General features: G+C 46.9%; 1 protein-coding gene across 3 annotated transcripts in view; it reads right to left on the bottom strand.

The window, feature by feature from the left end:
* Grid1 (glutamate ionotropic receptor delta type subunit 1) overlaps positions 1–27864 on the bottom strand; it is a 727989-nt gene that overhangs the window by 649891 nt on the left and 50234 nt on the right. The gene's annotated exons all lie outside the window — the stretch shown is intronic.

Below are 27864 nucleotides of genomic sequence, written 5' to 3'. Positions count from 1 at the left end.
CAAAAGAAAGAGAATGAAGCAACGTCTTCAAGGGTGCCACAAGAGAAAAAAGTATCAACCAAGACTTTTTTTTAGACTCAGTGACAGTATCTCTTCAAAACAAAGGTGGAACAAAATGGCAGCTCAGCTAGCCTCAAGAGTTCCTCTCCAAACATTCTTAAAGCAAAGAAGAAACTACCAAAGCCAAACTTTGTAGGAATTCTGAAACACTACCAAAGGTCTGCAGACACCACAAAAGCATCTGTTATGGTTTGGAAGCTGAGTGTCCCCCGCCAAGGCCATGTGTGAAGGTTTGGTCACCAGCCTGTGGTTCTACTGACAGGTGGTAGAGCCTTGAGGAGATGATAGTGCCTTGAAGTGGTAGAGCCTTGAGGAAGTGGTAGAGCCTTGAGGAGGTGGTAGAGCCTTGAGATGATAGTGCCTTGAGGTGGAAGAGCCTTTGAGGAGGTAGTAGAGCCTTGAGGAGATGGTAGGGCCTTGAGGAGATGGTAGAGCTTTGAGGAGGTGGTAGGGCCTTGAGAAGGTGGTAGGGTCTTGAGGAGGTGGTAGAGCCTTGAGGAGGTGATAGGGCCTACAGGAGATGGTAGGGTCTTGAGGACATGGTAGAGCCTTGAGGAGATGGTAGGGCCTTGAGGAGGTGGTAGAGCCTTGAGGCGATAATAGTGCCTTGAGGAGGTGGTAGAGCCTTGAGGAGAAGTGCCTTTAGGAGGTGGGACTTACTTAGTGTGTGTTAGGTCATTGCTGGGGTCACTGGAGGGGATATGGGGATTATGGCCTCTGCTTCTTTGCAGCTTCCTCCCAATGCACCTCCACCACAATGCACTGCTCCCCATAGTCCCAAAAGTTATTGGGTCAACAACCATAAACTGAACCCTCTGAAACCATGAGAAAAATAAATTCTTTTGCCTTATAAGTTGATTTTTCTCAGGAATTTTGACACAGTCATAGAATGATAATATAACAGTTAATCAAGAAAGGAACAATTTTTAAATACTAGGAAATCACTATAACACTTTTTACTCACTTTTGATCTCTCTGGCTCCTGCCACCAGCACTGTGATATCTTCAAGTAGTGACATCCTGGGCCAGGTGTGGGGGCACACACCCTTAATCCCAGCACTCAAAAGACAGAGGTAGGCAGATCTCTGTGAATTGGAGGACAGCCTCTACATAGAGAGTTCCAGGACAGCCAAAGCTATATAAAGAGACTCTGTCTCCAAAACCAAGAAAAGAAAACAATAGCGACACCCTATGTATGTTTTGTGAGACATGCATCCCTATTCTAGAGTGAGCAGAGACTGAAGGAGCAGGGGGTCATAAGTCCATCCTGGACTGCATAGTGATAAATTGTCTTGAACAAAAAACTTACTGTCTGTTACTGTCTACCTGGGGGCTACCCTGGAATTTAGATGGAGCAGGCATCTCTGGAAACAGTGCAAGAAAACTAACAACTCATACATACCTGGACAGAAGAACTGGATGCAATCTAAACTTCCTGAGGCCTGGGAAGAAAGTTGGGCAAGCATCACTGGGGAACTGGGATACTCAAAACCATCCACTTGTGCTAGGGAACTCAGAAAGCCAAGCTTGGCATGAGGCCTAATGCATGGCCAGAAACTATCAGAGAAGACCCTGAACTTTCAACCATGGCTGATCTCTGGGCTCGGTGGAGCTGGAAGTGTTGAGGAGGTTCCCAACAGAGTCAAGCTGCAAAGACTGGAAGAGATTTGGGGCTCTATTTTGTTTTTCTTATTACTATTATTTGTTGTTGTTGCTTTTAGTTCATAACATTCAAGGAAGTATCTTTCAGAACATTAGCTGAACACAAGCTAAATGAATACCAACTTCAGTGACCAGACAAGAGAATGGATCGTAGTCTTTACAATAACAACAACAACAACAACAAGTTTGGGGGCTGGTGAGATTGTTCAGCTGGTAAAGTTGCTGGTAAATTAGATTTGATTGCCAGAACCCATATAAAGGTGGAAGAAGAGAACCAACTCCACATGTACACCATAACATGCACATGCATGTGCACACACATACACACACATGCAAATAACACACATACACAGAGAATTTTAAATTTAGCAGGGTGCTCCAACAGAATGCCATCAACCAAGTAGCTTGAGTAACAAAAATATATTGTCTCAGAGATGTAAGAATAGCAGTTTAAGTGGAGATGTTAGCTGGGCTTGTTTCTTCTAGGAACCACAGAGTTCTATTTACGGGACTCTCTGTGGCTCATAAGCAGTCATCTTTCCCTGACTTTATGCTATGCTTTCTCACAAGGAGAGGAGGGGGCAGAGGAGGACTCAAGCATCCTGGGCCCAGGGCTTTTACTCTGCTCAGATTATGACATGTAGAAGGGACCAAAGCATATCCTATGGTTCAGCTGGAGGGGAGCTGAGCAGAGTTCAATGGGACAGTGCTGTGGGATAGTCTGTATGTCAAATGTGTTGCTGATTGGTCAATAAATAAATCACTGATTAGCCAGTGGCCAGGCAGGAAGTATAGGCGGGACTAACAGAGAGGAGAATTGAGAGAACAGGAAGCGGGGTGAGGGAGACACTGCCAGCTGCCACCATGACAAGCCGCATGTGAAGATGCCGGTAAGCCACAAGCCATGTGGCAAGGTATAGATTAATGGAAATGGATTGATTTAAGCTGTAAGAACAGTTAGCAAGAAGCCTGCCACGGCCATACAGTTTGTAACCAATATAAGTCTCTGTGTTTACTTGGTTGGGTCTGAGCGGCTGTGGGACTGGCAGGTGACAAAGATTTGTCCTGACTGTGGACAAGGCAGGAAAACTCTAGCTACAAATGGCGTCCAACGTGGTGGCAAGAGTTTCCACCTAAAACCTGAGAAAAGATTCTAAAACAGAGCTCAAAACAGCTTCTTAATTGTCTCTCTCAAATGAGCGGCAGCTGCCAGTTTGAGCTACTGGTGGGTTCCTAGCGTGTTTGTTCGACCTGCCGTATGGCAGGAATGAGGCCTCTGCAAGTGGCACATTAAGCTGCGTGGTGGATTTAGCCTTTGCTAGTACAAAACAAAAAATAAGAGGTTTCTGGACTACACACTGCTTGGATAAAAGCATAGACCCACAACAGCTCCCAGAGCTGGCAGTAAACTACCACCGCCATGTTGGGAAGCTGAGGTGGGCGGAGCCAGCAGCCGCAGCTGCTGCAGTTTAAAGCAATAGGTTCACAATAAGACTGACTCAGATGAAATAGTTTCCGATGTATGTAAAAATGTACGTAGGCTTCAAAAAGAGATAAAAAGGAATATATACAGTTATATAAACAAATAGTTTTTAAAAGTAAAGTCTTTAAAGAAACAATAAAGGTAATAAGCCACGTAAAGATGGCTATCACACAGAGAATCTGGATTATGTTGTCTTTGATATTCGTAACTAAAGAAAAACATTTGATTGTAAAAGCTGTTCAGTTATGCCAAAATGTAGATTTTAAAGGTAACTTGACTTCAAAATTTGGATATAAGGATATGTTACTTTGGAAAAGAGGTTCTGCTTTTGTTTCCACAGAAAGCCAGAGGCTATGGATTTGTTCCAGATTAAGATACATCAGGTTTGACCAGCCAAGACCCCCTGAAAGGTCTCTGATAACACCATGGCCCAGATGATCCAACATCCAGAATGGTTTGAAGGCAACTGGCTCAGATGATACAGCTTCATGGACTATTCCATGATCCTAAAATTTTCTTTGTGTCCCCATAAGATACAGCGCCCCCCTCCAGCAGGAAGTAGTAAGGGAAGCTACGCCCAAATTCCCAAATTATATGTAATTTTACTTTGTTAAGGTTAAAACCTTCCTTTTTGAAAAAAAAAGGGGGAAGTGCTGTGGGATGTTCTGTATGTCAAATGTGTTGCTCTGATTGGTTGGTAAATAAATCACTGATTGGCCAGTGGCCAGGCAGGAAGTATAGGCGGGACAAGGAGGAAAATAAAGCTGGGAAGTGGAAGGCTGAGTCGGAGAGACACTGCCAGCCGCCACGATGAGAAACAGCATGTGAAGATGCCAGTAAGCCACGAACCACGTGGCAAGGTATAGATTTATAGAAATGGATTAATTTAAGCTGTAAGAAAAGTTAGCAAGAAGCCTGTCACAGTTTGTAACCAATATAAGTCTCTGTGTTTACTTGGTCGGGTCTGAGGGGCTGTTGGACTGGCGGGAGAGAGAGATTTGTCCTGACTGCGGGCCAGGCAGGAAAACTCAAGCTACAGGACAGGCTTACTAAGAAGGAAAGTGGTTCAGGAGATGCTATGGCTTTGCCTATGTGGCACACCACACACACACACACACACACACCCCTTTCAGACACCTGCCTTCATACTTACCTGTCTCTGCCTACATCTGCCCTTTCACATACACTTGCACATACAACTGCTCCCACACACCTGCACCCACATTGGCTCACACAAAATACAGAGACCTACCCTCACACACATGCCTATATACATACACCTGTCGTCACAGAAAAATCCATGTGTATGTGTGCACACATTGGTGCATACAATGGCATGCTTACATCTGTATCTGCACATGGAGCCCACCCCATCTGATCACTGCCACATCTCCCATTCTAGATAGAGGACCTACCGGGAGCTTAGCCACCTCCCATGAGGCTCTGCTTCACTGAAGCTAACAGGAATATGGGAGTTCTGTTTCCAAGCTAAGGAGACTGGAGATGCTCCTCTGCACAAACTGGAGCACCTGCTCACAAAACAGCACCCACTGTCACCACTGCTGAGTTAGAGTAGTCTTGGCAATGCGGAGCCAGCCTATCTTCTGCCAGCTCCCAGACAGAGGCCCAAAAGGCCACCAAGTGCCATCCCACATCAAGGCCCATTCAGAGGAAGCACATGTGACAAGCACATGGCCCCTTGCTCATGGGCTCTAAGCATAGCAGTCAGGGCAGGGAGAAAGGCCAAGTGAGTGCCCAACCAGGGCAGACCCTGAGAGAAGTCAGGATGGCAGCTGCTGCCAGGTGCCCACACGCTGGGTCAGCATCTAAAGGCGGGCCATAGATGACATCACAGGGAAGTGGTGGATACGAGATGGCAAAGAAGGCCCAGACAGGCAGGAGTCCATGGGGAAGGAAAGGGCCCGTGGTCACTCGGCCTTAGCTCTCCCCAAACCTGCAGTGTAGGTGGCACAGGCTCAGAACCTATTGTGACATGGTGGCAATGCAGTGCAACAGTGCCCTGCTTGTAAATGCTTCAAGGTCTCAGGTTGCTCAGATGGCTTTAGAGCCCACCCGTCAGCATCAGCAGTCCTCACTCTGTGGAGACTTGGAGGCCGGAGAAGAAAGAAGCAGTGTATTCCTGGTGGTCAAAGCCCTTTGCCTCTGTTCCTCCCTAGGCCAAGGGGAATGTCCAGGATGCCCCTAGTTCACCCCACCCACCCGCCCCACACCAGCAACGTGAGACTCCACAACCTAACAAGGCCCCGCTTTGCTAAAGCAAGGCGCTGCTGACCTCAGCTCACACACACCTTTCAGACTCAAAGCTCACAACATGCAGGCCAGACACCATCTTGCTCTGTCTGTCTCCAGCTGCCAGCAGGGGCGTTCCTGGATGGCATACCCTGGATCACCACGCATGTGATGTTCACAGTGAACCCCTGTGGTGACATGCTTCCCTAAACTCAATGTGACATCCTTAATGACCCACAAAGGGATGCAGCCAGGAGACTTGAGCCACTGCGTGTCACAAAAGGGTCAGCTTCTAATCAACAGGCCACCTAAGTAACCAGATACAGACCCCTCAGACATGACCAATGATACATGAAACCTGTGCCATGTCATCTGTAGGTCAGGCTGAGGGTAAGCCAGAGAGTAGCCAGCACAGATGGGCAGCATGGCATGGGCTCAGCTGGCTTAACAGAGACCAATGCCGCCCACACACTTGGCCTTCCGTCAGAGTGATCATGTATCAACTACACCTGCTCAGTGGTTCCGGAGTACCAGGCTCCATTCTGAGCTAAGCTGGCAAAGCAGTAGGTGTAGGTGTTGGTGAAAGGTAGATTAGATATAGCCATAGGTACAGATGATGTGTAGGTATAGGAATAGGTATGAGGGAGATGTAGAAATAGATATAAGTATAGCTGTTAGAATGGGTGTAGGTACAGATGAGATATAGATATAAGCATGAGTATAAATATAGATGTAAGGTATGGCTTAGGGATGGATCTAGCTAAATAAATAATAGGAAGGCAGGTGCCTAGATAAGGTATGGGAATATAGAGGTATATATACAGTCACCCAGTGAGGAAACATATATTTTAAGTATAGATACAGGCTCCTCTTGGATCTTACCACAAGCCTACAGGGTAGAGAGATTTATTCCCCTCCATAACAGGAAAAAACGTATGAAGAAGAGCCTGGACCACCAGCCCGAAGCAGCCTAGAAACCAGGCCCTAATCAAAGATTTGGAAATGATGCCATGGGGAGTAACCAGCATCCTCCAATTCAGGTGGTTGTGGCTATAAATGAGGCAGATGCCATGAGTCCAGCAGCGGCAGAAGATTCCAGGTTCCGGTATGTTTTCCTTGCTCGTTTTTGTCACTAAAACTAGGGAAAACATCATAGGCTTCAGACACTTCCTCCACACTTTCTCCTGTGAGTAAGGCCAGGGGAATGTAGGTGAAGCAGTCCCTCCAGGAAGAGCTTCTCCAGGGAAGACAGGCTCACCCCTCAGCATGTGGTTGAGATCCTGGCACTGGGTCAGACAGAGGCAGAGTGGAACCAAAACCACAACCTGCCAGGCACCGGGACCCTGCCAGGTACTGGCCCTGGGCATGAGAGACTTAACCACTTCTAAACTTCTGGCCCCTCGGAAATGTGACTATAACAATGATAGCTGCCCTTGAGGAGAACCTAATGATCTTCACGCAGGCACTGACACTTGCCACTGGGCTTGGGGAGGGACTGAGGGACACACATAGGGCAGAAACTAGGGCTTTCCATCATCAACAGGGATTTAGCCTCCATTGCTTGGGCTCTGGCCAGGTCCCAGGCCCCAGGCCCCAGATATGGCCATGTGATGCTTATTCCTGCAAGCCATGTTATTGGGACTCTTGGGAGCCCCAGGGGCTGGTAGGGAAGACAGATACCTGACTTCTGGTTGTGCTATGAGGGCATAAAAGAAAGTGACAGTGACCACTCCTTCTGGGGGCCAGAAGGCTACACAGTGGAGGACTTAAAAAGCTGGAAAGATGAGATCCAGAAAGATGTAAGAAGAAAGTCTAGGGGTATGGAAGTTGCTGGAGGGGCTGAGCATGGGAGGCTCCATGGGGCATGAGGTAGATGTAAGAGTAGGAAAGAAAAGATCCAGGGAGAAGAGGACTTGCCATATGAAAAACGTAAGTGACAATGGTCAACTCATCTCCCACCATTTCTCTGAAGGTCTGGACACTCCTCTGGGTCAAGTCATTGATAATCTCATGTCAAAGTGAGAGTTGGGGGCTCCCCCAAACAAAGGGCAATCAGGTGAAAGCCTTGTGCCTGGCCCCAGGAACTTACCACTCAATTTATAGGGGCTGCTACAGCTGCTTTACCAAGTACCTTTAGGACAGAGAGGAAAAAGGAAAGGGACCCATGGCTGCTTGCCACAAGTGCCAGAACCAAGAAGAACTGTGTATGAGTTTGGGTTCCTTGCTTCCTGCCAACTATGGCCAGCTGGACTATCAGGCTACAGAAGACAGCTAGCTGACCCCTCCTCAGAGCCCTGGTTTGCACACAACAGCCTGGCTGTATCTGGTGTCTGCCATGACTTTCTAGCATCACCTGACGCTTTAACAGCTTAGCTTTTCCAAACTGGATGACATCTAGTAGTCAGTTTAACTCTGAGCTGTGTGCTTTCAGCTCTGAGCTTACTGTCCTCAGATTTTCTCAGGTCTCCTAGCCATGCAAGCTGAAGGTGGCTACAATCAGGACCCACAGATGACGTGCCCACAAACCCCAGACAATCCTACTTCATCAATAATGGTCCCCTCCTCCTCTTCCATCCCACATGGCGGCAGCTCAGACCCGCAACTTTCTGCCTCCACCAAAAGTGCCCATTTCTGAGTCATTCTATCACCTCCTCTAGAAAAAGGCACCTGTGGCTGTGCTCACCGCAGCCCAAAGATGCTCTGCCAAAGGCCAAGCCATATGGCTGAATCTAAGTATGTGCTCAAAAGTAAGGGCAGGGATCCTTACCACTCACCACTGATGCACCTGCTTGCCAATCCACAGCCAAATTCTGTGGCAAATGCCAAGAGACTGCCAAGAGACTCCCACGTCTCCTGCAAAGTTACTCCCTCAACAAGAACAGCCACTGGGAAAGAGCTCAGGAAGCTGAAGAGAGGCCAGTTTTCCAGGTCGACATTACAAGGCTCACAATAGCTCTGTCATCTGTATTGCACACAATGTACAGGAGGATTCCTCTTGCAATGTGCACTTAAAGACATTAATGCTGCGTCCACAGGCAAGACAAAGCGTTCTTGCTATTATTCTAGAATGTGCTCAACATCCACACTAAAACCTTGGTCTTCAATTGACTCAAACAAAATGGAACTTTATGGGAGCCAAAAAGTCCTGTTGAACTACCGTAGGCCCTCCTGCGTGCTTCTGGAAGAAGAGCAACTTAACTATGTTAGAGTCTCTTAAACATGGTACCTCAGTCATCAGGCTCCTGCTCACACTTCACCACAACCATTACCTCCCAAGCCGCAAACAGCAAGGCACAAACTTCCAGATAAAGAAGCTCCATCTAGCAGTGAGTATCCATAATTTCCCTCGAGTGTATGGCCAAGGCCTTCCCTAGGAACAGCTAGCAACTGAGCCCAGCCTCATGGGCACAGCAGGCATTGCAGGACTACTACTCTGAGAGAATGCAAGCAAGCAAAGCTACATCTCCCAGAACTCAGCTACTTCCTGCTCAGCAGTGAGACTCCCTCATCTGTGTCTGCCCAAGCTTTAGTGTGGACAATGGTCTATGTAGAGACCACTGTTCTGCCTCCCACAGCTCTTACTGCCTGGTCCCTAAGAGTCTACCTGAACCAAAATGCATAGCTTGAGGAATGGGTTCATGAGACTTTCGTCATTCAAGGTCAAGAGGATAACTGGTGTCTCCCCACAGTGATGCCTGGGGAAAACGCAGAGGGCCCATAGGGTCCTCATCTCTGAAGACCAAGCAATATCTTCAGCCCAGGAGCATCAGCCAGTCATAAGAAACAGACAGGAAGTTCCATGGGACAGTATTATCACTTATATCACCTTCCTAGTTGTCAATTATTAATATCAGAGCATCAGTGAGCTGGACCATCCACAGGTTTCACTTGCTACCTTTGTAGGTCAGCACAGGCCATTTTCACCCCAACTCCTCAGGCCCCTGACGCCACATCCCATGGCCTGCCCATTCTCCTGATGGCTGTTGGCTTCATCTTTTAAAATGGTTCTGATTGTTCCAGTTCGCTACTTCCCAAGCCACACTCTCTCTCTAGCCTGCCCTCTCCCCCACCTCACTTCCTTCTGCATAGTCTCCTGTCTGCCTACCTCAAATCCACTGGGCACTGCCCTCCAGAGGAGGCCCAGTCCAACTGAAACATCCCACACACCATGACTGACTCAGGGATGAGCTGGTGACCCACACTGGCCCCAACAGTGTCACTGAGCTTTGCTGGAGTTTCCCAAGGAGGGACTCTCACTCATGCTAAGACCAGACACCAAAAAGCAGAAGAGATGGAGGTCACTATTGATAGTTATGATAAACGGCCTCGTGGAAAGATCACAATCACGACAGAACCCAGTGCTAGTTTTAGAGCTTTATGAGGAGGGAAAGGGGGGAAGAGAAAGAGAGGAGCCAGGCCTGGGGGGAGGGAGCAGAGTGGAGAGCAGAGAGGGAACAGAGACAGAATACAGAGAGAGGGTGGGGGTCTGTGTCAGGCTTTTTAATGCAGGTACATAGTCGCCAGCGCCCACTGATGATGTAAGACACAAGACCCCAAGCTGCGCATGTGCCGGAGTGAGGGCAAGAGCCTAACATCTATGGTCATGTTTGTCACCAGGCAGGAAAAGCATTCCTCTGGGGGAAGCAGACTGAGGAGAGAAGGAAAGAATAACACAGAAGGAACCAGAGAGAGAAAACAGGAACAACAGGCCTTATGATCATAGAAACGGTTAGATCCAGACATGCTTGAAGCTGGATGTATCCTTGAAAAGCAAGCTTTAAAAAAAAAAAAATGGGGCTGGAGAGATGGCTCAGCGGTTAAGAGCACTGGCTGCTCTTCTAAAGGTCCTGAGTTCAATTCCCAGCAACCACATGGTGACTCACAACCATCTGTAATGAGATCTGGTGCCCTCTTCTGGCCTGCAGGCATACATTCAGGCAGAACACTATAGACATAATAAATAAATAAATCTTTTTTAAAAAAAAAAAAAAAAACTCTTTCTACTTAAACCAGTTTAGCCTGGATTTCTGTCACTTACAACCAAGAGTCCTGATTAATATAACTCTCTATGCCCACAAAAAGAAGTGAACTAACCAGGTGGTGGTGGTGGCGGCGGTACATGCCTTTGATCCCAGCACTTGGGAGGCAGAGGCAGGTGAATCTCTGTGAGTTCCAGGCCACCTGGTCTACAGAGTGAGATCCAGGACAGCCAAGGCTACACAGAGAAACCCTATCTCAAAAAGAAAAGTGATAAATTTCAGGTGAAGGGGACTGGAAAGATGGCTAAGCAGTTAAAAGCACTGGCTATTTTTCCAGAGGATCTAGGTTCAGTTCCCAGTACCCACACAGCAGCTCACAACTGTAACTCCAGTACCAGAGTACGTGACACCCTTACACAAGCAAAACAGCGGTGCAAATAGAAAATAGATAGATAGATAGATAGATAGATAGATAGATAGATAGATAGATAGACAGACAGACAGACAGACAGACAGACAGATAGATAGAAGTGAACTGAATGGCAATGCTGGAAAATGGGGAGAGGCTGGCTGGGTTATGGAGGTGCTTCTTTTCTGCCAATGAACGTGCACTTTATTTCACAGGCAGTCAAGAGACTTGCCTCAGTTCATACTGTCCTGAAGCCCAGGCCAGAGAGGAAACACCCCAGAGAAGGATGGTGATTTCGGCAGGTTCCCAGTTCCTGCAAGGCTCCACTGGAGGACCTGAAATGGTCCCAGGCACAGACAGTCTCATGTCACAGGACAGCTACATACATCATAGGAGTCACTGCCACTCTCCTCCCAGGGCTATAGGGCTCATCTGGAGTGAGACCACTCTAGGCCATAGCATGAGGCCCAAGAGTGAAGCCAACTAGTAGTGGAATAGTGGGAAGCTGAGCGCAGAGCAACCCCAGATCCACAGCACAGCAGGCAAAACACACAGACCTCCAACTTTCAGAAGCTACTGGAGGAGGGGAAGCCAGGGACCAGGGGGAGGGGGAGCTATTCCCAGAAAAGGACTCAGTAGAAGGCTTGTGGGACTCCCCCAAAGCCATGCCCAGTCCATCCCACAGAGCCTTTGATCTCCCCAGTGAACCCCCAACTTTTTAGCTGTTCCTGGGCAAGGGCTGCCATCTATTCACAGTGTTTCTGTACTTATTCCAGCTGCCCATGGTTCACAGTGCTGGGGTTCTGCTGTAGTGTCTGTCCCAAACAAGGTCAGAAGAATTACAGGAATGAGGGCCACACCCACCCCATCAATAAAGGAACCACTCAGTAAACACCAGTACCCCACCCTATGCCCCAGACACAGGCACAGCTCCAGACCAAGGCCTAGGACCATTACAAGTGGCAGCAACTCACATGCAGCCCTGATATCAGGGAAATCCTTCCTAGCTGACAGACAGAGCCAAGTAGGCCTATGCTGGACAGGACCCTGCACACAGGGAGGAACAAAAGAGGTTCCACATTCTCCATCCCCAACCCCCACCCCTGTGTGTGTGTGTGTGTGTGTGTGTGTGTGTGTGTGTGTGCGCGCGCGCGCACGTGCGCGCGCGCGCTCCTGGTGCCTGAAAGTTCTCTGCTCATCCACAAGCTCCATTTAAGAGTTCTCAGGAGTGACAGCAGCCAAGATGAGCAAAGCTGGAGCAGAGTGACAGAGAGAATAGACTCCTGTGCCACCCTGCAGCCACCTGCCCCAGGGAAGCAACACAATCCCCAGCAGAAAGCCTCAGATCTCAGGAACAGCAGCTCCTGGGCATTTGTTGGTAAACTCCAATTGACAGCTTTGAGAGAAGCGGCTGCCCCGGGCAGCTCCTTGGCGTCATAAGAGCAAACAGAGATCTTCTCCCCTGGGACTGGAGAGGAACCTAGGTATCAGTCCTCCCTCCAGCCACTTCCTCCCTGTCTGTGGGAGCACTTGAGCGTGACCAGGTGTGTGTGTGGGGGGGGGGGGAGTTGGGAATTAAGAGGTGGATGGGAACAGATGGATGGGCCACCCTACCGCTTGCCCCAGTTCTCACGGTCTCCTGCCCTGAATTAGTTTTACCAGCAACTGTGATCATTTACTGATGTAGTTTATCATCTATGGAATAGCAATGAACTGGATGAGGTTCTCAATCCCGTGGAGCACGAAGGATTGGAGGCTCCAAAAACCCACAGCCCTCAAAGAGCAGAGATCTGAGGCAGACCCTCCTCCTCACTGGCCCTACCTATCATGTGACACCCAGACAGAGCTCGGTCCAGTCTGCCAACTGTGCGTGCATTACTTCCTCCCAGCCAACAGGCCAGTGGCCTCCTGGAGCCTGGCTCTTCCAACAACATGCCCACCCTGCAGGGTCTCTCTGTGGCCCCCGGGGTGGGAGTGGGGCCACAAACACCAAAGCCAGTGAGGAAGGAACAGTCCCCTCCCTGTCCCCAGGGCACCCGGCAGCTCATTAACAAGCCCCAGAAGCACTTCTCATCCAGCAATGCCTTGGGGATCAGGGCAGACAGAAAAGAGGAGCTGTTTGATTTGATTACTTGGCTCTGCACAACAGGGCCATTTACATGTTAAAGACTTTTTTCTTTTATTATTATCTGTATATTACATTTCAAACAAAAGCCCAAATCAGTGCTCAGAGCAAAACCCATTTGTATTTTCCACAAAGCAATCTGCGATTTCCAGCCCCAGTCTCGGGGTTCCCAGGTGCTGACCTGAGGGGCGTTGGACTGGTGACCGGTGTGTTATCTGGACGGCACAGAGAAGTAGGGCAAAAGACACTCCACAGCCCCCACCAGGGCTCGCTCTGGCCCAGGCACTGTCCCCAAGCCATTCATACCAAGGAAGACCTCTTCGGTCTTGGGGCTATTGCCCTAGTCAAATGAAAACTGACTGAATGACAAAGACGAATGAAAAATTTAAGTCAATAATATCAAATATTCAAAAATCAACTAAAATGAATTAGTAGATGAGAGAACACATTAGCAAATGATCCCAGTTGTGAATAAAGCTGTTTTGAGGCAGGGGACCGTGAGAGCTGGTGCAGTAGCATGGGTGGATCACAGCTGGGAATCACTGGGGAAAACCGGGAAGATCCCTGTACAGCTCTGGGGAGGAGTGGAGGCAGACCTCCTGAGAGTCAAAGCCAGGTGGCTGACGGCAGAACCCTTCACCCTTCACTGTGGCCAGAACCCAAGCACTTTAAAAGGACTTCGTTGTCCTGTCTGTCACTCTGGTGAGGAGGGAGCTGTGGTACCAGAAGGCACTGTGTTCCTCTGCACCATAGAGGACAGCTTCCAACCAGTGGAGTCAAAATCTACCTTGCCTGTATCTCCTGCAGAAGCTGTACCTGCCTCCCTGTTCCTCCCATTGCCAGGGAGGTTGAAGGAGCTGGGTTGTGTTCAGCTCTGGCAACTCCTGCTGGGAAGCACCCTGCTCTACCAGTCCTGAGTTCATCACAGAGGCCTCCACACAGTGGCTGCCAGCCAGAGCCCATCTCTAATAGCTTCATGCACGCCTTAGACAGCCTGGGAACCAGCATTCTGTGCCCCTAGCTATTGTAGAATATTATTTTAAGATGTGTTACATTTGTTTATGCTGTGGAGCATCTGTTCAATGGTACAAAGGTATGTTACATTCTTTTATGTTGTATTTGTTTAACTCTGTGAAGCTGTGTTACTTTGCCTATCTAAAACACCTGATGGTCTAATAAAGAACAGAACGGCCAATAGCGAGGCAGGAGAGAGGATAGGCGGGGCTGGCAGGCAGAGAGAATAAATAGAAGGAGAAATCTGGGAGGAAGAAAAAAGAAGAAAGAGCAAGAGAACAAGGAGAGGAGGACGCTAGAGGTCAGCCACCCAGCCACCCAGCCACCCAGCCACCCAGCCACCCAGCCAGCCACAGAGTAAGAGTGAAAGTAAGATATACAGAAATAAGAAAAGGAAAAAGCCCAGAGACAAAAGGTAGATGGGATTATTTAAAGTTAAGTGAAGCTGGCAAGAAATAAGCCAAGCTAAGGCAGGGCATTTATAATTAAGAATAAGCGTCCATGTGTGATTTATTTAGAAGCTGGGTGGCAGGCTCTCCAAAAGAGAAAAAACAACCAACTGCACCTAGGTCATCACTAAATGAGGCCATAAACAAAAAACTCTGCGGTAAGAGGAAGAATGATTACCACATGGCATAAGAGAAGCTGTAGGTTATTAAACAGATTGCCACTGTGGTTACAGCATTCCCATCATCTGCTGGCAGACAAGTTCTAGAAGGGACCACAGAGAAATTAAGCCTTTTCCCTTAATAAAGCGGGGAGGTGGTGGGCGGCCCTTCGGTTTTCTTTTTAATGCTGCAGTTGCCATAGCTATTTTGGTTATATGATAAATAAAAATGTAATTTTAAAACTTAATTATTCTCTCACAGGCAGATTGAATAGCCATTATCAGTAGGGTTTCAGAATTTGGATTTTTATTGGACTTGGAATCTTTGCATTTATACATAATGAGATAACTTGGGAAAGGGATCCAAGTCTCTACGTAAAATCTATTATGATCTGTATGTACCACAAACACATTAGACTGAAAGTCATTTCACATGGCATCTTTAATAATTTTGTGCATGAAGTAAAGTTGCATGATGTCGAGTTTTCCACTTGTGATATCTTTGATGTCTGTATGCAAAAAAAAAAATCTTCGGAGCACTTCAGATTTTGAATATTTAGGAACACTTACCTTGTACTGTGGATGTAGGGGAATGAACAAGGACCTCACTTAAAGAAGCAGCAAGGAGTGCCAGCACTTAGGAGTGAGCATTGCTAGAGCTGTGCGTGACCTACATAAACCACTAAACTTTAATAGGGAGTTATAAAAGATGCTTTGAATAAATAGAGAGAATAACTGTTCCCAGATGGTAAGACTGCATGTTATAAAGATGACAATTTTCCCAAAAGTTAATTTACAAATTTAATTCAATCCCACTCAAAAATCTCAAAAGGATTTCTTTAAGGAATTAAACAAAATTATTCTAAAATAATTTTGAAAATAAACAGATGAGAAAATTAGCTAAAATTCTGGAAAGGAAAAGAAATGTGAGGGAAGTAGATAAAAATATCATAAAGCAATAATAATCAAGGTACTGGAGAACTCCCACAAAAATAGACATAAGGATCAGAATTTTGAAATCCAGAAATAGACTTAATTACACCAAGAATTGAATGTATTAGAAGTAGCCATCAGCAAAACAATGGGGAGAGGAATTCCTGATTAATAAATTAATTATGCTGGTAGTTTTGAGGAAACGTGATTAATTCAGACACACACTGAACTGAAAAATAAACTCTAGAGAGATAAAAGGGTCAAACAGATGCATCAAATAGCAAGAAATAGGAAAAATATTTCTCTCTTCTTTAAAGAGAGTGACATCTTTTCTAGTAACGTACTGGCAAAAAGAATATAAATAAAAAGATAACTGATTCAATACTATCAGAAGTTCCAAACTGCTGGGCGTGGTAGTGCAGGCCCAGAATCCCAGCACCCAGCAGGGGCAGACAGGAGGATCCCAAGTTCAAGGCCAGTCTAGACAACATAGTGAGATTCTGTCTCAAAAACTGTTTTTGAAAAAAAGCACAAAAGCTTTGTGGAAAAGAAACAAACAAGGTAGCTAAAATTAAAATAGTCTAGGAGAAATATTTGTAGCAAAGTGACCGCGGAGCGTTGCTAACTCTGTGGTGTAAGAAGCTTCCATGAATGGTTATTTTTAAAAAGCTTCAAGATGCCACCAGATGAATGGGCTGAACAGAACATCCACCTATGGGGTGACACGCCGAGGAAAAGGCTCCATTTCTCTAGAAATGAAATAGGAAATCATTTCACATCTATTACAATAGCCAAAACAGAAAAAGAAGAAAAGAAAGGAAGGAACAAAGAAAAGGTTTGTAATGAAGCATTGAATCACTGAATGCAGGTTGAGTTATCATAAAACTCATCTTCTCGCACACACTCAGATCCAAATGACCCTTTTTGAAAACAATTTGTAGTTACTATTCCAAGGACCTCCCCCCATAAAAAAGAGCTCTCGACCCAGGCATCTCAGGTTTTCTAAGAAAATCATTCATTAGCTAGAAAGGGCTACTTTAAGGAGATGTGTCACTGTGTGGCTTCTAACACCCAGAACCGGAAGACAAGCTGAACCTCTCATGAAAAGGGATGCTTAAGAAAATTAGAGAACATCAACTTAATGGCCAATTTATGCAGCCATTGAAATGATAATTACGGAAACTATGTAGCAACAGTGAAAAATGTTTACAGTATAATAAAGAAAGCCGTTAACCAAAACTGTAGTTGTGCTTTGATTAAAAATATGCCCATGGACCAAGAACTGGAAGGGATTTTGCAGAATTAAAATAGAACCATGGGGTCCACTCTGTCATTTCCATTCTGGTGGAACTGCATTTTGGGGTGTTACGTAAGCATTGGCTGTGTGGTCAGCCTCACTGGTGTGTGTCAATGAGCTGGAGAAACTGCACATTGGGACCATGGGTCATGGGCAGCCCTTGACCGTTCTCAGCCGAAACTTAGGGCTCAGTGGGGTCCGTTCAGCCTGGGCGGTGTGTGTCTTCTGAGATGGCACAGATGCTCTCCTCACCTCCCTAGAAAACTCCCCATCGTTCAGGACTGAGTCTGGAGCTGGTTTCCTCCCCTTCCTCCCTATATACCTCCTACAAACTCTGCCACCATGGCCCCAAGACTCCCCAACACGTTTGCCAGCATTGAGGCCCTTGTCTCCACTCTGAGTGCTGAAAAAAGGGGGGGGGAGAATATTTTCAGAAAAAGAGATACTTCATTCATATAACTTTTATACAGTATATGGCTATAATTTTACAATCTTTAGTTGTTGCTAATCTTACAATGTCTAAATTATAAACTGAATTTTGTTGTAGGTGTGTATGCATAGGATGGAACATAGCACAGAGTTTGGTGGTATCTATAGGTTTAGGCATCGACTGAGGTTCTTGGAATTCATGCCCCAGCAGGAGACCGCTGTGTGGCATCCTGAGAGCCCCCACCATCTCAGCTTGGTCCTGCCTTTGATGCCACACAACCCAGCCTTCTCAAAGTCCCAACGGAGCCACCAAACACTTTTGAATGAAGCTATAGTTATCAGGGGACAGAAGGAACTGGGCTCCACCCTAATGGAGCGGCACTAGCCCTACATGGAGAACAGGCTTAGAACCCCGAGTTTGGCCCAGAGAACCATAGCCATGGGAGAAGATTAGAGAAGACAGACCCATAGCATCAGGAACAGTGCAGGAGGCGGAGCAGCTGCAGTTGTGGAGGCTCAAATTCCACTTCTCCCACATGCCTGCTGATTGGTCTGGGGCTGCTGCAGCTGAGCAATGGATGGCAGGAGAGGAGAGAGTATGCCACGCCAGCTCCCCCCACTCAGCACTATCCATTCAGGATGGATCAGCCATATGCAGGCCTCAAAGGTCCTCCTCCCACACTCTCAAGAAGAGTAAGGGAAGAAATCTTTATTTGAGAAATAAAATAGCCTACCTCGGAGAAAAGAGACAGCTGGCCTAGTCACCATGGAGACCAAGTCACAGGTAATAGGCAAGCTCGGAGGTAACTCTGGCCCGTGACCCAGATGCTTCTGAATCTGGAGGTGGGGGAGGGATCCTGACAGATCCTCACTCAGGGTAGCTTTCAACTTTCTGCTTCAGGTTGAAATGTCCAAACTCAATCGTCTCCATCCACCTCTCTCCGCCACCGACACCCTTCATTTCCATTCATTTGCCTTCCTGTTGTGCTAATGGTGTGTGGCTAAGCCACGGCATAGAAAAAAAGATATAAAATTATACAGCGTCTTCTTTCCCCTGAGCCTGCACATATGTGCTCTTCTCTTCAGCTCAGCAAGTTCTAAAAGGGGGAGCAGGCTCACTCTTACCCAATCCTGAACCCACTCATCAGGGGGCTCACCATCCAGGCAGTGAAGCCCCAGGCACAACATACCATTCCAATCTTATACCTGACCCTTGCAAGGAAATGGACAGCAGAGAGCCCCGTGGCCTTGGAAGGCCCCGAGGCCTTGGAAGGAGACAGCCAACACATGCAGCTCTTCCTCTGCACACTATTTGTCTGAGTCACTGGGACCAAAGTTTCCACAAGTTGAACCGTCATTGATAATAGCACCTCATCCTCCTTAAGACCTTGGAACTGTTAGCAGGGCAGATATTCACAGCCCTTGGGTAGCAACTATTCTTATCCAAGAGAAATAAACCTATTCCTCAGGTCTTACATGATTTTGTAGATCAAGGAGCCTCTAAGGCTATATATATTCTTACCTCCAAAATGGGCTCAGCTGCAAGCTATGTTTCAGTGCCTGTCTCCCAGGTCACCGTTTCCACCCCATCCCACTTCCTGCTCCTGACAGTACAGTCTCCCCAGCACAGCTCCATTTCTCTACCCTAGCTGTCCTCCTCACCCTTGTGCATGAGCGAGGCCATGCCCAGGTGGAGTTTCTGCAGGACATGACCCAGGCTGGCAGGTGAATCCTGCACACAGTGAGCAGTTCCTCCATGGGACTTACTTCATGCAAGGGTGCAGGGCAGGAAGAGGTAATGATCCTCACCCAGCAGGGCTGTCACAGGGAGGGAGGAGGGAAAAAAATAGAGAGAGGGATGAAGGACAACTCTAATGTCTCTAGAGGCAGAGAGAAGCTGTCTGTGGTGCCTTCTGTGAGTAAAAGAACTTCTAATACCGCTTTAAGGACGCAATGCAGCCAGGGGATTCCTCCCTCACCTCTGGAAATGCAAATGTTCACCGCCAGCATGGCACTTGCCTAGTCCCAAGTGCACAAGAGGCACAGCTCTGAATGGAAGTTTGGTGTCCAGCCATAAGTCAAGCTGCAAGTTTTCAATGTAAACTACAGAACACACAGCACCCCAGTTACAAGTTCACACCACAAACATCTAGTTTACACTTCCCTCCCGGCCCAGCTCCGGGATTACAGACAACAGGGGGTAAAGGAATTGGCTGAAGGACACACCAGGAAACAAATGGCTAGACCCAGCAGGTGGCAGATCCTACAAGACAAGTGACCCAGACAACGGGACAAGAGAGAAGCGGTGCCTTTCGCCATCAGCTCACCGATGCAGAAAAGGAGGGAGACAGGAGACTGTGGAATGGTCAGGAGATAGGCCCCCTTGCTTGCCACCCAAGCAGAAGGACTGGAGTTTAAATCCTCAGAATTCACACAAATGTCAGGTGGGTGTGGCAGCCTGTCTGTAATTCCAGCACTCAGAAGGCAGAGACCGTGGACCCCCAGAGCAAGCTGGCTAGTGAGATGGCCATATCCATGAGCTCCAGGCTTAAGAGAGCCTGCCTCATTGAATAAGGTAGAAGAGTGATTAGGAGTGATTCCTGACATGGTGAGTACATGAGTGTCTATACACACACACACACACACACACACACACACACACACACACACACACACACACACGTATCTACACATGTGCAAAACATGCATACACACAGGCATACCAAGCACATAACAACTTTAAAAGAAGTACAATGAAGAGATTGTTCTAGACCTTGGCCACTCAAAGCCCATTCGATGGCCCACCACCTGTAATGTCACTTTAGAAGTTGTTAGGAAAGCAGAATTTCAGGCCCAAATCATTGCATACTAGCAGGACCTCCAGGTGGTATGTATGTGTGCATATGATTCTGACACACACTCACCTAAATAAGGACAACAAAATGTTGTCCTGTGCTGCATCCTAACTTGAACCAATTAATCAGAAGATATATCTGGGGGCAACTAGTCAAATGTGAATATGAATGGTGTTAGATTAGGCTAAGAAATTATTATTATGATGATCTTGATAGTTATGAAAATCTCCAAATGTATCTTCAAACCTAGGGCCTATTAAAGCACATTGGTTCTTCCTTAGCCAAGAGAAATCTGCTACTACTTTCACTAGATGTTAGAAGCTACATAGTTCCAGACATTGTAGGTACCATATTTTCCCTACTTACATGTATCTAAAATAGTTTAATATATAAACGAGGTGTATCAAGAGATTAAAACAACTAATAAAACAATTATCACAACGAACTGCAGTCAAGGTTATGTGAATGAATTACTTTCTTGATAATGCAATCACCCTTCTTTCAATGAGTAGCTAAGATCATAGACAGTAATATAGTTGGACTATTGTATTTAGGAGTGAAATGTTGTGATGTCTGCAATTTATATTTCAAAACCAAAAATAGATGGAGCAGACATACGGCAAAAATGTTAATAACTGTCAAATCCAGATGATGGATATATGAACATACATTAAAGACATTAGTGCCCTAATCTGAAACAGTTGGGACAAGAGATGCCTCAGAGTGGGATTTTGGAGGATCTGCAGGTGCATAATGGTGTTGTGCCAACACCAAATCCATGTATGTTTCATAAACACAACATACAGGCCACATGGCCTGAAGAAGGTTTTGTTCTTTTTCACAGTTCTGTGCATCACACAGCTTCACAGCAGGAACTTTCTGCTTGTGGCATCATACTGGACCTGAGAACTTTCAGATCGTGGAGCAGCTCAGATTTCAGAACTCCTGACTGGAGATGCTCAGTCTTTACCAGCCAAACTGCTCCTCTGACTGCATAAAAATGTTTCATGATGGAACTTAGAAGTAAAGGGGGCTAGAAACAGCTCAGCAGTTAAGAGCACGCACTGCTCTTGAGAACCTGAGTTCAGTTCCCAGCACCCATGTCAGGTGACTCACAACTGCCTATAACTCCAGTTCCTGGGGGATACAACTCCTCTGGCCTCTGGGACACCTGCACTCACGTGCCTACACTTACACACAGACACAGCCCCATAATTTAAATAATAAAAATAAGTCTTTCAAAACTAGATGCAAAAGGAAGGAATCTTCTATTCATTAGACAAAGCACCACATGAGTAGAGCTTAGTAGTACGTAGCACTAGGTAGGACTTAGTACATCCCACACATGACAGGGATCTGACTCAGCAAGAGGAGGCACATGTCCCTTCCCTACTTGCCTCTTCATTGTCCTATGGGACAGTCTTATTACCCTGTTTCACAGTGAAGACAACTGGGCTTTCTAGTGGGGACATCTCACACTGCTCCACTACCCCGAGCTGTTAAAGAGATGTGATTAGGATGGTGGCTGATTGATCACATGTAGCTGCTGAGAAGCCCTACCTAAACTCTCCTCTGGGCCCCCCGATGCAGGCAGGTCAGGGCAATGAGGCTTGTCCTGAATGGGCCCTACCATTCCCGGTGCCTTTCTAAATACTCTAAGAGCCACCTCGGCATGTTATCTAGACTTAACTGACCTCAACGCCACTGACCTTTAAAAGACCCAACCAAGTTTCCCTTCTTCGGCTCTGTTCATTTCTTCTTGATATGCTGCCCTTTCTAATTCCCAGTACCTCATCCGTTTGGATGCTCTCACAGGGCATTCCCAGAGTCTATCATGGGAAGATGGGCTGATAAGTGCTCTCACTCACTGCAGGCTGTTGAGCCCCTGGCCCTGAGAATGGACCATTGTGTCTTATCTTGCTCAGAAGAGATGCCCAGAGCATTCCAAGGGACCAGTCCTCAGCTCACTCAGTTGCCCTTCACCGCACCCACTTCCTGCCAACCACAACAGATGGCTTCAAACTGCATTCTGCCCTTGGCATACTCTGTTATCCCTCTTGGGATCACAAAGCTGCATGTTTAAGGTGCACCAAGAAAGGGAGCCAGGAGTCTGATTACAGTAAGGAAGACAAAAACAGAAGAAATCTCACCAAACCCTACCCCACACTGCACACTCCATGTCCCAGCCTCGGTTGCCTAACTTGGCTCCCTGTGAACCTGTGTCTTACTCAATCTTGGCTGTACTGATAGGGTCTCACAGAGGGTTCAACCTATTCATGGGCCCTGACCTGGATCCAGTAGACATCCACTAAGCCGAACTCTGCTTCTGCCCATGACCTCAACCCAGGAGTCAAGGGGTGCCAAGGCCGTAGGAAGAAGCCCCAGAGGTTGAAGAAAAAATTAAGCCTTTCTAGGACTCATGATCTGGCACCCTGTCATAGCCATGAGCTCAGCCAGTCTCCAGCATTCCTGGAAGGTACGAGCTATCATTTTCACTTTTCAGGTTGAAAAATGAAGGCTATGCGAAAAAGAAGATAATATATCACTGACAGGGAAATAGGGAAGCAGAGGTCAGAATCCAGCAGACATGATCTACTCTCCGTTGGCAGTGTGAGGTGCTCTCAGATCTGACCTTCACATGAACTCAGGGAAAACTGTAAAGACCTGGATGCTGAGGAAATCCACCTGAGATGGCTAATGTATACGGGAGGGAGGGAGAGAAGGAGGGAGGGGAGGAGGGAAGGAGGGAGGGCGGGCACTGTGGGTTTCTGTATTCAGGTGTGCATGTGAGTGTACATTCGTGCACATGCACATGAAAGCCAGAATTCAACATCTGATGTTTTCTTCAATCTCTCTCCATCTTAGTTCTTGAGATAGGATCTCTCACTGAACCTGAAGTGCACCGACTTTGCTAGAATGATTGACCAGAAAGCTCCCGGTACCTGCCTGCCTCTGTCTCCCCAGGGCTGAGATTACAGAAATGCGCCACCACATGTGGCTTTTAATGTGGGTTCCGGGGGTCCAAACTCAGGCCCTCATGCTTGCGCTTTACCAGCTAGCTGTCTCCCCAGCCCCTGTGATCATTAATTTTATGTGTCAATTTGGCAAAGCTACCATGGCCAGTTGTTTGGTCAAACACTACAGATAGTTCTCGGTTTACAATGGTTGGGCTCACAATTTGTCAACTTTGAATTTTGGAACTGGCTCTTTTCCCGGGCTGAGGGTAGGTGGTCCATCCTCTCTTGAAACGCTAGGCAGCAGCAGCGAACTACAGATCCGAGCCGGGCATGATCACTAGGGTGAACAACATCGTGTCCACGGCACACGACGCTGCCAAGCTGGGATGACTGATGGGGCAAGAGTGTTAAACTCATTTTCCACTTACACTGCCTTCAATTGACGCTGGGTTTATCTGGAAGGAGCCCACTATAAGTGAAGAAGCACTGTGGCCTGGAAGCTGCTATAATGGAATCTTTGGATGTGATTAACATTTAAATCAATAGAACTCAAGAAAGCAGATTATCCTCCATGCTGTGGGTGGGTCTTATCAAAGCAGCTAGAGGACTTAAGAGAAAAGCAGAGGGAATTCTGCCCCTGGGGCTGCTTGCTGATTCCTGTCTGCACAATGAACCTTCCTAGGTCTCCAATTTCTTGGCCTATCTCCCAGACTGCTCCGCCAGCACCCCAGCCTTATAACCATGGAAGTTCATACCTTAAAACCGACCAATTAGTCAGCCAGTTAATCTCAATACATCTCTTCTTCTTCCTCCTTCCTCTCTCTTTTCTCTCTTTTCTCTCTTTTCTCTCTCTCTCTCTCTCTCTCTCTCTCTCTCTCTGCAATGCATGTGCTCATTCTTTCTACTAGTCAGGAGCAGAGATGCTAAGAGGCAGCCTGCTTTGAGGTGTGTCCCATAAACCTTTCTTTATTTCTCTTAAAGTGACCTGCCAGTCATTGATCCCAGCTTTATGATTGTGTAAAACTCAAAGAACAGAGATGTAGGTGAATAAGCCTAGGATTCTAGTCCCAACTGCCTACCTCTCATCCTCATGCCCTAGAATAGAGCATCAAACATCCATCCCAGAGGCCCCAAAGAGTGTGTGGCAGGAGTAGAAAGGCTCTTTGGGGCGGGGGGGGGGGCTCCTTGGCCAGCCTCCACATGCTGAGGAAGGGAACACTGGCTCTCAGAGTCAACAGGATTTGAGAAGTTCAGTACAGTCCTCCCTAGGGCCGAAACACATTTCCTCTGGGGATTCAGGAAGGAGGGTGCACATCTCTCCAAGCTCCTCTCCAACCAGGCAAGTTCTCCACTTCGTGTTCTTCACAACAGTTCTTCAAGGTAGGCAACACTGCTCCCATTTTACAGTTAAGGGACCTGAGGCTCAGGAGTTAAAATCTCAGAGAAAGACACTTACAAATAAGTGCTGTGGATTTCAGAGTGTGCACTCCAATACTCTAGCTCAGGAAATCCTGTCATAACTGAAAAAGAGGGAGATCAGCGTTTCAAAATCCACTCTACATTTGGGAACTCTTCCTCCAAGGTCTCAGCCATGGAAAATGATGCCTCTAGCTGGTGAGGGATATAGAGAAGAGGAAATGCCTGGGGGAAGCTTCCCAGAGAACCTGTAAGCATGTCTGCACACAAACAACCTGCCAGAAATCCTACTTTTGAGGTCCTGTCTGCAGTCCCTCCCACTAGAAGCCCGCAGCCCAGCTGACCCCAGTCTGGCCCTGGCTTCCACAGTCTGTGAATGTTAATGACCTCTGGTCTAAGGCTGTATCAAGCTAAGGCCAAGGGAAAGGCCCTTTTTTCCTCTCGCTACTTTAACACCACTCCTAATTAAGCACTCCCTAGAGAGAGAATAAACTATCTAAAAACTGCGGAGTAGAAATCGGTGGTAACCTGAGCTAGAAACCAGGTCTCCACGCTGATACAGCCTCCTTATTGGGCTCAGTCCCCTACCACTCAGTCTCCTGTCCCCAGAGGGAAACTCATTTCCAGAAGGCGACAGTTGGCTATGAAGCTGGGAAAAACAGAATGAAAGGGAGGGGTTAAAAGGTCCAACCCAGCCTGGAAAATAAGGGTCTTCCCCTGAAACACAGGCCCAAAGATTTTGAAGGGCAAGTTAATATGAAGAAATATAAGGCCCTAAAATTAAAAGTTCTAGAGAGAGGGCAGGGAACCGTGTCAGTCTGAACACATGAACACATGAACCAGGAACTCCAGGCCAGCTTAGGGCAATGGCTTGGTGCTGTCCACGGTGCTGACCTGCTTTGCCCACAGTGTGTTCACAGACAAGGAAGGATATCAACTCTTTACTTTTCTTTCTTTTTTTTTTTTAATCTTTTTTTTTTTTTAAGGTGTAATGGGCATATGAAAACTCGCATGATCAATTCATACAACTGTGTGGCTTTGAGCATATTGTATAACACATAGTTTGTGTTATCATCACCACTGCCTGAGTGATAAACATGTCTACCACTTTCAAAAATGCCCCTGTGTCCCCAAATGATAACCAGTATCAGCAAGGAGATGGAGAAAGAGAAGGTTTGCACACCACTGACTGGGTTGTAAATTAGTGCAGTCACTATGGAGAATAACATGGAGCATCCTTTAAAACACTAAAAATAGACCATATAATTCAGCAATTCCACTTCTGGGTATCCTTAGGAACTGAAATTGGTATTTTAACTCCCATGTTTATTGCAGGACTATTCAGAATGGCTGAGATATTCCAACAATCTAAGTGTCCATCAATGGATGAATAATGAAAATGTAGTGCACATATACATAATGAAGTATTATGTATTTAGCCTTTTAAAAGGAAGGAATCTTGCCATTTTCTGAACTGTGGATAATCTAGAAAATAGTCTGCTAGAAGTAAGCTAGACACAGAAGAACCAGTACCCTGTGGTCTCACTTTCATGTGGAACCTAAAGAAGTTGAATTTGTAGAAACAGAGACTAGGCAGGCAGTCGCCAAGGGAGATTCCAGGCAAGGGTACAAACTCTCTGTTAAAATGTGCTCAAGATCTTATGCACAGCACAACGACTATGTTCAGTAATACTGTACAGTGTGCTTGAACCTGACAGATACAATTATACATGTTCTCATATATGAAGTGATAGCTATGTTAATCACCCTGACTGCAGCAATCACTTCAGGAGTACACCTGTATTGAGCATCATTTTACACATTTTAAATATGTGCTTTTTGTGGAACAAGGAATTAAACCCAGAGCATTCAAGGTAAGCGCTTCACCACTGAGCTAAATCTACAGACTTTTTATTTTGAGAAGGGTCTCATTACACTACCCAAGCTGTCCTCAAATGTGTATTCCTCCTGCCTCAGCTTCCTGAGTAGCTAGAACTATGAACATGCGCCATCAGGCCCAAAGAACACATACATTTTTACTCATCAGTTATAAATAATAAAGCTATAGGAAAAAAAAAAAAGCTTGGCTCTTGTTACAAATGCCCAGAACCCTAGAACTCAAGAGGCAGAAGCAGGAGAACTGAACGCTTGTGCTCAGCCCCTGGTGTCCACAGCAAGCTCCTGTTCCCGGGGAAAACAGAGGATGTGGATGGCGCTCAGCAGTAGAGCACTTTTCTAGTACATACAAAGCCTTGGGTTCCCCTGTACTGAAAAATAAATTAATTTTTAGTGCCCCTTTGATTTTTATGTACTGTGTGTGTGTGTGTGTGTGTGTGTGTGTGTGAGAGAGAGAGAGAGAGAGAGAGAGAGAGAGAGAGAGAGAGAGGAGAGAAAGAGAGAGAACATAGACTTACCCTTTGAACACATTCAGAAGTCCACCATCTCTCCCTGGACCTCACTCATCTGGAATCCTTGTGTTCTTGTTACTTTCTATTGCTATGATTAAAACCAATTTGGGGGGAAAAAAGATTTATTTCCACTTACAACTCTCTAGTCACAGCTTGACACTGAGGAAAGTCGGGGCAGGAACTCAAAGCAGGGACCTGGAGGCAGGAACTGAAGCAGAGGCCATGGAGGAACATTGCTTCCTGGCTTGTTCCCATCACTTACTCAGCCTGCTTCTTCATACAACTCAGGACCACCGGCCCAGGGGTGGTGGCTCGGCTCAAGTGGGCTGGGCCCTCCTATGGTAATCATTAATCAAGAAAATGTCCCCACTTTCTTGGGGGAAATGCCCCAGGCCCCCGAGCACACCTATAACCTTCCACCCTTTGCATCACGCTCCACATCCCATCTCCTCCCAGGACCACCACTCTTGATTCCCACTCCTGGCCACCTTCTCAGTGAGAATCCTACCTTCCAGCCTTCCAGGGTCCTGGCCCGCTCTGGCATCCTGCCTCTTTGCTCCTCTGAGCCACTCTTCCTGGACACCCACTTCTCAGCCTGACCTGCCAGGACAGCTTCTCTCTCTCTCTCCAAGTGGTCAACTGAGTTCCTCTCCCATTCCCAGACTGTGAAATGAAGCACTCATCCTTGGGCCCAACCCCAGAGCCACCTGCAGAATCTATAAACATATGACTAAAATCAATCATGACTACTATACAGTGTCCTGGCAAGTTGGCATGGAGGGGCACCTTTGCCCAAATGAACTGATAGAACAGAAACCCCACACACCTGGCCTGAGTGACCTTGGGTTACCATTCAATGGGAATGTGCTCTACATGGTAGTATGGATCAAAAGAGAAATGTGCCATGCTGCAAAGGAAGACGGAGGAGGTCCAATTGTAAGTATACGAAATGCACCTGGTTGGAGGGTCTCTAAGAGCAC

The sequence above is a fragment of the Peromyscus californicus genome, unplaced genomic scaffold, assembly GCF_007827085.1.
Source record: "Peromyscus californicus insignis strain IS unplaced genomic scaffold, ASM782708v3 Scaffold_12__1_contigs__length_115047231, whole genome shotgun sequence".
In the NCBI taxonomy this organism is placed as follows: Eukaryota; Metazoa; Chordata; class Mammalia; order Rodentia; family Cricetidae; genus Peromyscus; species Peromyscus californicus.
This window is presented reverse-complemented; position numbering and strand designations above follow the sequence as displayed.